General features: G+C 35.7%; 1 long non-coding RNA gene across 1 annotated transcript in view; it reads left to right on the top strand.

The window, feature by feature from the left end:
• The window catches only part of LOC141295637 (uncharacterized), a 40129-nt gene that overhangs the window by 21200 nt on the left and 7684 nt on the right, over positions 1 to 11245 (top strand). Inside the window, exon 2 of the long non-coding RNA XR_012341110.1 lies at positions 9434 to 9490. This is a non-coding gene — a long non-coding RNA (uncharacterized lncRNA). The remainder of the gene's footprint in view (positions 1 to 9433; positions 9491 to 11245) is intronic.

Here is an 11245-nt window from a genome sequence, read left to right as displayed (position 1 = left end):
CAAGGCTCAGTGTTTCATTTCATAGGTAAGTGTTTGCGGCTAGAGCCAGACAGTCATGAGTCTCTCTCCACTCATCTGTTTCCTATCAGACCTGCTCTCGCTGCCAACCTGTCAACCTCACCCTCTCTCTCTCTTCCTTTCCTTCTTCCATCCCTCCTCTCCTCTCCTCTCCTCCCTGCGGGTGTACTGGAATGGACTCCAGTGTCCTATCAAAATCCTGGCTCACACCCGATTCCCTAGGACCAGCCCGGCATCTTGAATCTATCAGTGCTGTCACATGCGCCTGCTGCTCCGACACAGATCCCAGGATCGCATCCAAGTGCTGCCACCAAACATCTTCTCTGCTTTCCGTTCTTAACCTTTACCGGCCATAAGGTTTCTCCCCTGCAAGGTTGTCCCATCATGCATTGCAAGAGATCCGTGTTTGTGTGTGTGTGCCACCAATATGTTTCAATCACACATAGATGCCTTTCTGTCACTCCCCCTCATTCCAGATAATTTTGGCTCTATAGACAGATGCTGTCCTGTTCACAGATGGCTGAGAGTCCGGGCTGCTCGCCCACAGGCGCACCCGGGCACCCCTCAGTGATTGCTGAGGCCCCCACATACCTGCGATACGCTCGGCAGGCCTTCAACAGAGCAGCGTTCCAGACTGAAACGGCTTGATCGGAGCTGACGGCTTACTTTTCAAAGGCATGCCTGTTAATGACCAGATCTGAAGGTGTGCTAAGCCAATATAATGCTTTGCTGGCTGGGGCAGATAGTAAATAGTTTTTAGGTAAAATGTCATGTGATCTCCTGCAAGTCTGCTTGATTTCAGGCTGCCATTATAGAGTTGAAAAGGTCTATGGGAGTGTGACGCTGCGTGAGAACGCAGATCTAACGTACGGCTGGCAGACACACATCAAGAGAGGGTGTGGACAATCAAAAATTGTTTTAAAGCAGCTTCATGGGATTTATCTTATTTTTGCTTTAAATTATGTATATCTGACTCAGTGTAAGCCATGGGAGAGTTTCTAACTGCTCTTTTGAGATATTAAAAGATCATAGATCATATCATGAAAAATAAAAATTTCCACGAACTTAAAAAAAAAGAACATAAATTGGATGCAAAAAGTGACTTAAAAAATTGTCCAAATGAAAATAATTGGTGTAGGATTTACTGAGAAGAAAAACATTCAGAAAAGGTTATTAAATTTCATAAATAATTACAAAGAAATGACAAGTAATACTTAAAAATGTGAAATAATATTTTGTTAATGTACTGCATAGAAAATCTTACTTTTACAGTACAGCTTTTTTTAATCAAGTTTATTTTTAACTATATTTCTCAGTTTGATCTTCACAGTTTGAATGCGACATTATGGATTGCTTTGTGATTCTCTCATAATTTAATGCAGCTATTTGCAAAGAAAACTATATTGGAGCAGACAGCAAGCTCATTTTATGCTCAAAGGGGGCATTTACTTTGCTCAATTTGGGTCAGGACGATGTGGGAATATGGTCATGGAAAAACTCAATTTAACTTTATACAATAGTTTAAAAATATATATTATTATTGAAAGGCAAAGAAGTGTCAATATTTTAAAATTAATTACACTACCAGTCAAAAGTTTTTGAACACTAAGATTTTTAATGTTTTTTTAATTAAGTCTCTTTTGCTCACCAAGCTGTTTGATCCAAATACAGCAAAAGCAGAAATATTGTGAAATATTTTTCATATTTAAAGTAACTGCTTACTATTTGAATATATGTTAAAATGTCATTTATTTCCTGTGATCAAAGCTAAATTTTCAACATCATAACTCCAGTTTTAGATAAACGCTGTTCTTCTGAACTTTCTATTCATCAAAGAAACATAAAAAACTATTCTATAAAGCTGTTTTCAACATCATAATAATAATAATAATAAATGTTTTTGAGCAGCAAATCAGAATATTGAAATGATTTGTGTGACTGGAGTAATGATGTTAAAAATCTAGCTTTGAAATCGCAGGGATAAATTACATTTTAAAATATATTCAAATAGAAACCAGTTATTTTAAATAGTAAAAATATTTCATAATTTTACTGTTTTTGCTGTACTTTTGGATCAAATAAATGCAGGTTTGGTGAGCAGAAGAGTATGGAAGCCTGTTTCCGCCAATGAATGAAACATAAAAATAGGTTTTACGACTTTTTATCTCACAATTTAGACTTTTTTCTTCTCAGAAATGCGTGATACACACTCACAATTCTGAACATATCAGTATTTTTTTTTCTCTTCAGAAATGGACTTTATAACTCGCAATTGCGAGTTTATATCTCACAATTCTGGAAAAAAAAAAGTCAGAATTGAGAGATACAAACTTGCGATTGCGAGAAAAAAGTCAGAATTGTGAGTTTATATCTTGCAATTCTAACTTTAGTTCTGACTTTTTAACTCGCAGTCTCAGTTCTGAGAAATAAGTCAGAATTGTGAGATAAAAAGTCGCAATTACCTTTTATATTTTTTATTCAGTGGTGAAAAAGGACTTCCATAGAAGAGACTTCTTTAAAAAAACTTACTGTTCAAAAACTTTTGACTGGTAGTGCATGTCTAAAAAAGCATTTGAATAGCATACATAAGCCTCGTTCAGACTGTCAGCCCAAATCCGATTTTGTCTAGATCTGGATGGAATCAGATTTGAACAACTGACTGTCCACACAGTCATATCGCAACTGTTCAAATCCGATTTGTGTGTCCATAAGCGTTCTTTCGTTTTACGGAATGTGCGTTGGTTTCTATGGCAATGCCGTTGCATTATTATGCCAACGCTAAAAACAATAACAGCATTACAGTTTGCAATATAGATGCTGTCTTGCGATATGACAACGTTGCCGTCGCGCTGGATTATATTTTGTCTTCTAAAGCAGCGGCAGAAACGCAGGAAGCTGGAATGTGCGACATTATTCTGTGCTGCCGTCTCTACTGGTATCAAAACTCAAAGAGGTGCGTATACTAGCTGTATATTGTCTTTTCCCGCTTGATTTGCAGTTCGCAACACAAGCTTGTTTCTGCAAAGACTTTTGTTATGTTTTCCACAAAAACGTCTGACGTGTTTACGTTTTATGTGGCATGAAAACGTGAAAAAGCAGAAATCCGATTTGAATAGGATTCCAAACCACATACGAATGAAGCTCGAAACGGATTTGACCAAATCAGATTTCATGTAGTTCGTTGCTGTTCAGACTACCTAAATATGATCGGATTTCAATCGGATTTGCATACAAATCGGATTTGGGCTGACAGTCTGAACGAGGCTATAGACCTTAATGAAGGGGGGAAAAGTTTCTGACCCTTTTAACCTGAGTGCTGCAATATTATTGCGTGTGTGTTTGTGGAAATAGGACTGTAGCTGGTATATTTTAAGAATAACTCATAGTGAGAAATTAAGCTTATCACTACCAACATAATTCTTCATTCAACACATTCAAATGACTATCATTATGTTATTTAAACAGCATTATACCATTACAGCTACTTAGCTGAGATTAAATATGATTACATTTATACAAGCAGTTTGTTGCATATTTTCTCTAGCCTATTGTAGTATTGTCAGAGTAGTAAAAAAAGAAGACTTCATTTAGTATTCTAGACGTAACCATTCACAGACTGAATGAAAAAGGACGTCTGTTGTTTTCTTTTGTGTTAAAGGAAAGCTCATTAAATCAGAGTTTGGCGAGAGAAAGGCCAACCTGGCGGAGCTCTTTCTGGAGCAGAGCCGATTTCTCAATTATTTTACCTTTCTGTTTGACCTGCTTTGAAACTGGTCCATAGGAGGTTTTTTTTATTCTCAGCCATTTTTGAGGCTCGGTCTCTGAAGGTCCCCGGGATTCTCTTGGGACAAATAACCTACTTATCTAAAAATAACCATCAGTCCAAAGGAGTGTCCACATCAGTTCACTGTCTATGGCTTTATTCTGGCATGCTTTTGAAAGCCCCGATCAACGTGGCTCCTGTGAAATGCATCTTTGCTGGATGGAAAACTTGGGTTAATATATTATAATTCAGTGTTGCCAGAAAACTGACTCACAGAAATCCCTCTCTAGCAAAGTTTAGTTGTTCTGCTGTGGTCTCTGTGTGTGAGAGAGTATTTTAACCCCTCTGGTTATGCTGGGCTAATATAATCAATCCAGCAGATGGTGGTAAATAGTACATTAAAGACTTCTAAGTGTCATTAAGCAGAATGTAATACAGTCAGATTACTGACTAAATTTGGGTAAATTTTGCTAAAACATCTAGGTCACATTTTACCCTAATAGCAAAAGACAAAATTAAGAAATTATATTATATACTTTTAAAAAAAAAAGTTTTTTTTTTTAATTAACATATTTTTGCATGATTATTGTTATCCAACAGGTGCTGGCAATATTGCATTAAACCCCCTAAAATACAATTCAGCAGAATATAATAAAGTCAGATTTGAAGTTTTTTTTTTTTTTTTTTTTTTTTTACCAGTTCATGTGAATCTCATGAAAAATGTCTAGACATTTCACCCCAAAGTTGAAAGGGAAAATAAGTATTAAAAATAAGTTGGAAAAAAATAGTTTTTTTTTTTTTTTTACATTTTAAAGTTTTTACATAATTATTTTCATAATTAAAAATTATACATTATACAAAGTACACTGTCCTATACATTCAAAGGGAAAAAAGTATTTAAAAAATTTTGGCAAAATATTTTTACATTTTCAAATCTTCACATAATTATTTTCTAGTGTTGGGCAACGATTAATCAGATTCAAAAATAAAAGTTTTTCTTTATATAATAAATATTTATATTTATATAATTTTTATATATTAATATATTTAATATATAAATAGAACTTATTTTTCTTAAATATATACATGCGTGTGTATATATATATGATAATAAATATACACAGTACAAACACATATTATGCACACAAAAACTTTTATTTTGGATGGGATTAATCACGATTAATCGTTGCCCAGCACTATTAATTTAATAATTAAAAATTATTTTATACATTATTATTTCTCATACATTCATTCTATTATGCATCTGGTTTTTATTTAGTTTATTTTATTTTGTTATTTTTAGTGATTTATTTTCTCTTATTAATATTTTCATGTTTATTTATATTTATCTCAGTAATATATATATATATTTATATTCATACAATTTCTATGATATTTAATATATAAACATAACATATATTTTTTAAATATATAATAATAATAAATATAATAAATATACACAGTACACACACATGCTGTGTAATCACGATTAATAATTTCCCAGCACTATTATTTTCATTATTTCATTTTTTTCAAGTACATTGTCCCATACATTCACAGTAATGCTATGCATCTGTTTTTTATTTTATTTGTTTAAGTTTTATTTCTGTTATTTTTAAATTTTTTATCACAGTAATGCAAGTTACTTTTTTAATACAGTAAATCTCATAAAAATATCTAGATCAAATTTCACCCCAAAGTTGAAAGGGCAAAAAGTATTCAAATATTTTTTGTTTTTTACATTTTTACATAATTATTTTCTTGTGCCGGGCAACGATTAATCATAACTAATCGCATCCAAAATAAAAGTTTCTGTTTATATAATTAAATGTTTGTGTAGTGTGTATATTTATTATGCATAGATAAAGACTCACACATAGTATTTTGAAAATATTTACTGGAATTTACATGAATATATTTATATTCATTCTACAATTTTTATTATATATAAATATATTTAACAACATATTATGCGCCTTTTCTTTATTTAATTTTTTTTTTACATTTTATTTCTGTTAATTTTAGTGATTTTCCTTGCTGCAATTATTCTGAATTTATTCTGAACATCTCTTTTTTCCATTGCATCCATTAGAAACTTCCATGTTCACCTGCCACATTTCGAACAATAACCATTGCATTTTTAGGCTTTTGTTTGTTTGGGGGGAGAAATACGACCTGCTTGTGCTCCCGACAAAGTTTTGGTGAAATTCACCCCTGGGCCGACGTGACATTTAAAGGATTCTGGTTGCCTACAGTGGTCTTAAACACTGGCCTTGTCTTTGTAATGTTCTGATACAGTGTCCAATGCTTTTAAAGAGGCCTTGGAGGGAGAACGGGGGAGGTTTCTCCGAATGAAGACGGATAAGATCTTTCTCTGTTCTCTTTCACTCTCTCTCTCTCTCTATCTGCGGCCCTGAGCAGTGGCCTCGCTGACCCTATCTCCTCTCGGCTCCTTGACCCCTGTGTGTGAGGTTACGGCCCAGCTTCTCCACATGGGAGTCCTGCCTGCTGTCTAAGCCCAGCTCTGTCTTCCAACCTCTCCAGCAGATCCAGATGAAAGGAGCATTGAGAGGCCGTCCCATCACCCCAAGCCCCCCCCTTGGATGGACCAAGAGAAGGGGGGATGAAAGCTCCTCTGGCCGAATGCAAATCCAACCAAACCCTGCTGCTAGATCTCTTGATAAACCAAGAGGACGGTCCACGTGACCCCAGTTTCCAACCATACCCGGACACCCCTCCCAATCCAGGCCGTAGTTCCCTCTCTGGGGTGTAGGGTGGGGTCACGTGGACCCCTATCCAAAGGTCGTAACCTCTTGACTCTCAATTAGCACTCTCTGTATTCAACGCTGCTCTTGTTTCTGAGGTCGGGGCTGATGGAAAAGTGGAGATGGGTGGTGGGCGGCACTTTGCAACACAATGCTTCAATCGGCGGCCCATGCGGCTTTCTTGAGCGGCGCTGTAAACAAGCTCAAAGAAAAGGATTAGTTAAGAGCCATTGAAGGCTTTGATTGACTTAATCTGTCTTTAGGGGATAGGAAGTTTGATGGGGTTTTAAATGCTCCGAGGACGACCCCAGCTCCACCTGGCCTCATGAACAGAGACTCGCGGCTCAGCGGGGTTATGTCAGGAGGTCTCCACCTGTGGAAAAAAACCTTATAAATCAAATTCAACCTGACGTTTATCCCAAGGAACAACCCTTTGGCTGTATTCCACAGAAATAAGGCAGGGAAGATAGTATAATTAATTTATGGACAGTTTGTCTCACTTTGACACATTGATTCATGTGTGTGTGTTTGATGAAAGAAATCATAGCCGACTCTTTAAACGCACACCCTGTTTCTTAGCCTTGTATGATATTTATCTTGTTTTACCCTCATATGATTGATCTTTTTAGAGCATGGGAACGATAATGTGATGCCACTCTTAAGAAAACACATAAAGCTGAAGGAATGCTGAGTGCTCTTAACACTGTAGTACTGTAGTCAGCACTTCCTTTACATTAAAGAACATCATCTGTCTCATTTGGTTCAAACCCAGTCGGGTCATGAACAGCCTCAGCTTTGTACTTATTGTTTGACGTGTCCCGTCATTAATCTTGGGATTTCCGGATTCAGTTCCAGTTCAATTAGATGTCAATTCAGATGGAAATATTTGACTTTAAAAAGTAAAGTTTGGACTTACCACATGATCTTTCAGAAACTATTCTAATATGCTGATTTGGTGTTCAAGAAACACCTCATATATATATATATATATATATATATATATATATATAATATAGTTGAAGTCAAAAGTTTACATACACCTTGCAGAATCTGCGAATTGTTAATTATTTTATCAAAATAAAAAGAATCTTACAACTGTATGTTATTTTTTAATAAGATATATCACATACAAGACGTTTACATATAGTTGAATTTATAAAAATGACCCCGTTCAAATGTTTCCACACATTTCATAGTTGTTCAAGAGTCCCTTGTTTGTCCTGAACAGTTAAACTGTCCGCTGTTCTTCAGAAAAATCTTTCAGGTCCCACAAATTCTTTGGTTTTTCAGAATTTTTGTGTATTTGAACCCTTTCCAACAATGTCTGTATGGTTTTAAGATCCATCTTTTCACACTGAGGACAACTGAGAGACTCATATGCAACTATTAAAGAAGTTTCAAATGCTCACTGATGCTTTAGAAGGAAACACGAAGCATTAAAAGACAGGGGTGAAAACTTTTGAACAAAATGAAGATGTGAGCAATTTTCTTAATTTACCTAAATATCATATTTTTTCTTTTAGTACTGCCCTTTAGAATCTACAAAAGATAGTTGCATGTTTCCCAGAAGACAAAATAAAACTCTACACACTTAAGGGGGTCTGTTAAAACTCGATGGGCTTAGGGGAGGCGAGGGATGCGCACTCTTCCGCTGTAACTTTACCTGCTTGGTGTCACTGTTGGACAGTTTTACTTTAGAAAAACCAGTGATTTATTACAAGGACAAACTCAAAAGAGTAATTTATTCTTGAATCCATGAATCAGACTCATTGGGTCTTGCTGTATCTTTTGGATTTCCAAAAAGAACCAGTCGTTTCATGCTAGTTCCGCTCCTGTTTTTGATTCACAAAAAGAACCTCTTTAAAACGTATCTGTTTGTGAATCAGGCACTGGATATGCTGTTCTGCCTTTTTCATAGTTGAACAAGGTTGTGATTTTAATTCACAAGATCACTGTGTTCCTGGCTTGAGGATAAAGAACATTTCACAAAGCATTTTCCTAAAATAACCCCATGCGCTGTCCTCTTGTTTTATGCCTTCCAGTCCAGTCGTGTAAGTTTAGGCTTTAAAACATGTCTGGCAGTGGCTTGCAGCAGGCAAAGTTTGAAGGTGAATGCCTCTCTTTAACATCTCCTCATGCCTTTAGGGGAACTGAGCGGAGGGTATTGGTATAACAGCATTCAAGTGTGTAGTCTTGTGTGTGATTTTGTAGCTCTAGCCCAGCTGGGCTCATGTGATGTTCTCACCTCGTGCTGCTGAGTTTTCTACCAAAAACAAAGTTTTTTTTTGTTTTCAAATGAAGAACTTGCTGAGAAAACTCTCTTTGTTGCAGTTAAAGGGTTCGTTCACCCAAAAATGAAAATTAGCCCATTATTTACTCCCAGGTTCAGGAAACAGTCCTCCGTGAAATGCACATTACCCACTCGAATATTTGCATTGTTCTGTTCCGAAACAGTTATGTAAATATAACTTAACCAATGATTTCTAGTTGTGTCCTCATTTGGAAGGCCAAACAATGTACTTTAGCTTTCACAATGAAACACTGTGTCTCCACAACATGGTGGCTGCAACAGTACTACAGCTGGTAAAAGTTATGCCTTCCTTCTTTCCATATACATATGGGCGGTGGTATGCAAACCTACTCACCCTGTGACAAGTGGACCAGTGGGGGTGTGTTTGAACGAGCCGTTTTAGGAAGGTGTGACTGAGTCTTAACTTTTATAATAAATATCTCTTTGGTTTTGAGACTTTAAGCTTTGCAGCTTTTCAGATCTTATCTATGCACAAACAGCTTGTACCACTAAAGACAAAGGAAAACAAGAAACCGCATCATATGATTTAATTTGATTTACTTGAATTTATTTTACCTTCTGTTTGTTTGTCTCCAGAGTTCCCGCAGCTGAGGAGACTTTCAGATGACACATTTTTTGGGGACAACGAAAAAGGTAGTTGTGTAAATAGTTTGGTATGTCTTGATTGCTTTCATATGTATATGTAATTTGTTTCATTTGATCACATTGCCTCTTATTTAAATTCTTTTCTTGTTGTTGAGCGATTTCACACAGTACAGCACAGAGGCTTTGTAAAACACTGCCAGACAGCTTCATTCTTGACACTCCCAAACCTCTAAGCAGCCAGATGAGAGCGGAGGAAAGACAGAGTGAAGTAGAGTAGATGTAAGAGGTCAGGAGAGGGGGGAGTTTGACTTATCTGTCCATCCTGAGAGCTTGAAACGAGGTGGAGAACTCTCTTAAGTGTTTGCAGGTGTCTTCTTAGAGGAGGTTAGAAACTGTGTTTAATGCATTCAGACATTGAGCATACTGTACACTCATGAGTCATTTTTTCCCAGTGCTTCATTTCTGCAGAATGACTGCATTCCCAAATTGTGTCAGATTTGTGCCTCTTTTATCACCTCTATCCGTCTGTTTTGTGCTTGTCTGGATCTCTGCTTGAGGGATTTGGCTTTCTGCAGCACCTGGATACTTTCACCATCTCTGAAGGTCATGCAGTAGTCTTCATTGTCCGTAGTGTGATATTTTAAAGCTCTGCTGACGGATAAGGTTTGACCTTACCACCCTGACCCCTGCAAAAACAGATACCAATCTCTCCTTTAGGCACTGCTTAGATATTTTAAAGAAGAGTTCATCCAAAAATGAATCCTCTGTCAACATTTATTCACCCTCATGTCATTTTCTTTCTTCTGCAGAAGTGTTTTTTCTTCTTGATAATTTTTTTCTGTCATTACTATGTGAGGAGACTGTTTGTTCAAGACAAGATGCTGACATACTGAGATGCCTTGTACAAGTATAGAAATTGCAAAAGCATGAATAAGTGATGGAGCTTTTAGAATGTTTGTCTTTTGAAAGGAAGTGCTGTCTTTAATGGGACTATAGTATCGGTTCTTTGTCTTACAGAAGCCAAAGAGACAACTTTTTTGTGCTTCCAGGTTTCATCTTTCACTAATGTAATATTTAGAAGGATTTTGTGTTTTTAGATGTGTTCTGTGTGCAGAACAAGATGAACATGAAAACTTTTAGGAATAGTTATGTTTCCAAACTTAGAAGATGTGTTGTATTAGGGGTCGACCAATGTGTTTTTTAGGGTTAATGCCAATAACCGATATTTTGAACCGTTATACACTACCAGTCAATTTTTTAATATTTTTAATGCACTTCTGCTCTCCAAGCCTGCATTTATTTGATCCAAAGTACAGCAAAAACGGTACAGTTTTGAAATAGTTTTCCTATTACAATAACTGTTGTCTATTTTAATATATTTTAAAATCTAATTTATTCATGAGATTTTAATTTTAATTTTGAATTTTTTGCATCATTACTCCAGTCACATGATCCTTCAGAAATCATTATAATATTCTGATTTACTGCTCAAAAGCATTTATTATTATTATTATTTTGTTGAAAACAGCTGAGTAGATTTTTTTTCAAGTTTCTTTGATAAATAGAAAATTCAGAAGAACAGCATTTATCTGAATTAGAAATCGTTTGTAACATTATACATGTCTTTATCATCACTTTGGATCAATTTAAAGCATCCTTGCTAAATAAAAGTAATGTCTACAATTTCTTTCCCAAAAAAGAGAAAAAAAATATACTGACTCTAAGCTTTTGAATGATATAGTGTTTAATGTTACAAAAGCTTTTTATTTCAGATAATGCTGATCTTTAGTTCTTTCTATTCAT

This window comes from Garra rufa, chromosome 21, assembly GCF_049309525.1.
Source record: "Garra rufa chromosome 21, GarRuf1.0, whole genome shotgun sequence".
NCBI classification, from domain to species: domain Eukaryota; kingdom Metazoa; phylum Chordata; class Actinopteri; order Cypriniformes; family Cyprinidae; genus Garra; species Garra rufa.
This window is presented reverse-complemented; position numbering and strand designations above follow the sequence as displayed.